The sequence below is a fragment of the Ptychodera flava genome, chromosome 8 (assembly GCF_041260155.1).
Source record: "Ptychodera flava strain L36383 chromosome 8, AS_Pfla_20210202, whole genome shotgun sequence".
NCBI classification, from domain to species: Eukaryota; Metazoa; Hemichordata; class Enteropneusta; family Ptychoderidae; genus Ptychodera; species Ptychodera flava.
The window spans coordinates 21,161,944-21,165,748 of NC_091935.1; positions in this window are offsets into that span (position 1 = coordinate 21,161,944).

A 3,805-nucleotide genomic window follows, 5' to 3' on the forward strand; every position below is an offset into this window, starting at 1 on the left:
TTTTCAGCTGCAGATTTTTACAATCGTTGCATTTTTTGAAAAACAACTGTATACTCTTATGGTAACAAAATATGAAAAGTAAAAATACATCTCAAATACCCTACACGTGATACATCGAATGGCGAACAAGATTTCATTGGTTGTTTATTATAAAACGAACGACGATCGGATTTTAGCAAGCGATGTCAGCAATTCAATTGTCAATTGAACACGTAGGCCTAAGGCTGAATTATCGAGAACACACTTTTTGTACGAGAAAACTTTATTTCAACACGAAACCGTACGTTTGAGACCATTTGATAAAGCAAAAATGGTGACATAAGTGTACAATTTACATTTAATCGCAAGTTATCATGATCGTGTCGATAAGGTGCTTTTTCTTGCTTACCGACACGATCATCGTGTCGATAGCCAGAACGCACGTGTTGGGTTAATCACGGTCACTCCACAACATGTCGGGCAGAGTCATTGTCAGCCATAAAAAAAATTAAATTTAAGTAATAAAATACTAAACAATCGAAGGTCGATATCACAATAGATTGGCTATGAATTTCAGGATAACAACTTGGTACAGTCATGTTCCTGGTGCTTTCATGGCAATTTTCGCTATATTTCTCCACCATAGTACACTATCATGGATGAGCTCGTACACTTCAGAAAGCGTAATTTGTGGATGGCCCGACAGCTTTTTCTTTGCAGTTTGAATGATTTTGTCTTTAATTGTGATTGATATATGGTGATTTAATAATTATGAAAATGAATTTTCATTAGCCATCATTTCTCGAGCCTGTCATCCAAGTACATCAGTTCAGATAATATTTTATTGAAAGTTTGTCGCAACAAATTCGACTGCACTGTCGCCTCTTAATTTTGCATAACAAAATCATTGTCTTGCCTTTCTGTGTCCAGCTGGGTTGACTGTATGAGCGTCGTTCATAACTCAGCGATCAACATCATGTCGTCCACTAAGTAATTTCATGTCCTAGGCTTCCGTAGTCCGTTGTGGGCTACCATTTCATGGTTTTAGTAGCCCCAGGGAAAAGTTGGTAGTCTGTGGACGTGGGACTACCGCTAATTTCGAGCCCTGAATATTTAAACCTTCTGGCATTGTCAATCTTGTAAAACTTTTATACGTAGTGTTACGTGCAGAGAAAACGAACAAAAGGGTGAACTCAGCAGTTAACGTTTAAACAAAATTTATTACAAAAATAAAACTAATTGCTAAGTCAGGGATAGAGTACAAGCTTTAAAAGTGTACAGATTACTTATCTCAGCTGGGACGGCAAAGCTCCAGTCTCAGAGTTGTAACAGTCAGTCGGATGAATGAACAGTCCTTTGGCTTGCAGGCTTGAAGCTGCACAAAGTCCACAGTATAAATCCAGCGTTGACAGTGAAGGTCTTGAAAAGTCTTGAGAATGACTACTGCTGGAGTTTAGTAAACACACAGAGACACGATCCCAAAAGTCTGACTGGAAGCTGTGCACGTCCCTTTTATAAAGGCATATAAGAACAATCTAGAACTTTTATTGACATGCTAATTACTGTTCTAAAATTATCTCCCTTACACAACTAATCAACTTTCCAGAACATTCCAAACATGACTAATTGAATTCAAGGTTGTGAGGTCATCAAGGGCAGTGACCTTGAGAATGTTCTAGACTAATTGAACTCAGGTCATGATGAGTGTGGGGGAAATGACCTACATAACACACCCCCTCTTCAAAAAAAGAAAATTTTTCAAAGAAAAATCTTTCTTTTACAAATGTAATCTTGAAAAGATTTAAGTACTCAAATTTTTTTTACTCTAAAGTAAAATTTCTTGAAAGTGAACAACAATAAACTCTAAATACGAGAAAGACAGTCTGCAATTAAATTGTCTCTGCCTTTGATATGTCTAATATCAAGATTAAACTCCTGTAACATTAAACTCCATCTTAGCAATCTCTGATTTTTGCTTGCCTTTAAATTTCTGCAGAAAAACAAGAGGGTTGTGATCAATATAAACCACTATTGGCTGATTTGAAGAAGTAACATAAACTTCAAAATGCTGTAAAGCTAATATCAAAGATAAACACTCTTTTTCAATTGTAGAGTAGTTTCTCTGGGATTTGTTAAATTTGCGTGAAAATAGCAAACAGGATGATCTATACCATGACTATCCTCTTGCAATAAAACAGCACCAGCAGCCGTATCACTAGCATCCACAGCTAATTTGAATGGCAAAGTGAAATCTGGTGCAGACAACACTGGAGCACTTTGCAGTATGGCTTTAAGTGTATCAAATGCCTGTTGGCATTGCTCTGACCAAACAAACTTTACTTTCTTTTTAAGTAAGTTAGTCAAAGGCTCAGTAATTGTGGAGAAATTTGGACAGAATTTCTGTAGTAACCAGCCATACCGAGAAAGCGCATCAATTGTCGTTTGCAGTTTGGTATGGGAAAACTTGAAATGGCACTGATTTTGGCATCAACAGGTTTTACCTCACCCTGTCCTACAGTATGTCCGAGGTAAGTTACCCTCGCCCAACCAAACTCAGATTTGGCAAGGTGACAGTCAACATTGCTTTACTCAGTCTCTCAAAGAACTTCCGCATGAGCTTGATGTGTTCCTCCCAGGTGTCACTATACAGGACGACGTCGTCAACGTAAGCTGCACACCCGTCTAGCCCGGATATGACGTCGTTGATCATCCGTTGGAACGTTGCCGGAGAGTTCTTCATTCCGAATGGCATCACCTTGTACTGGAACAATCCGTCTGGTGTAACAAAGGCGGATATTTCACGAGCACGATCCGTCAGAGGGACTTGCCAAAATCCCTTCAGTAGGTCAAATTTGTCACATACTTGGCTTTTCCCACTCGGTCGATGCAGTCATCAATCCTCGGGATTGGGAAAGTGTCTGTCTTTGTTAAAGTGTTGACCTTCCTAAAGTCCGTGCACATACGATAACTGTGATCTGATTTGGGAACAAGTATGCACGGCGAACTCCAGTTACTTTTACTGGGTTCAATAAAGTCATTGTCCAGCAGGTATTTGACTTCTTCCTGGAGATATTTCGCTTTTGTTGGATTCAGTCTGTATGGATGTTGTTTTACAGGCTTACTGTCCCAACATCAACGTCGTGGTAGATGACGTTTGTCCTCGTTGGAACATCTTGAAACAGGTGTTTATATTCGTGGAGCAGTTCTTTCACCTGTTGTTGTTGTTCTGGCTGGAGGTGTGCCAACTTTGTAGACTCCAGCTTCTCCAGGATTTCTGAGTTCTGAAGCTTGACCGAGCCCAGCTTTGAGTTTAGAGTATTTTCACTCAAGTCAGTTTCAGTATCACTATCTTCATAATGGCTTGAACTGACTGCACTGACAGGCTGAGTTATAGTAGGATTATCCCTATCCAAATATGGCTTAAGCATATTTATGTGACATAGCTGTTTTTGTTTTCGCCTGTCAGGTGTTATTATGATGTAATTTAAATCACTCAATTTCTTATCAATTAGGTATGGCCCAAAGTAACGAGCATGGAGTGGTTTGCCAGGAATTGGAAGTAGAACAAGAACTTTTTGACCTGGTTCAAACTTCCGTTTTGAGGTGCTTTTATCATATTTGGTTTTCATTGACTGCTGAGATGACTCAAGATTTTCTCTGGCTAATTCACATGCTTTAGAGAGTTTTGTACGAAAATCTGAGACATATTGCAAATATTCAGACAATCATCATCGTCTGATAGGAATTTCTCTTTAACGAGCTTAAGTGGGCCACGGACTGTATGTCCAAATACAAGCTCAAATGGGCTAAAACCAAGAGACTCTTG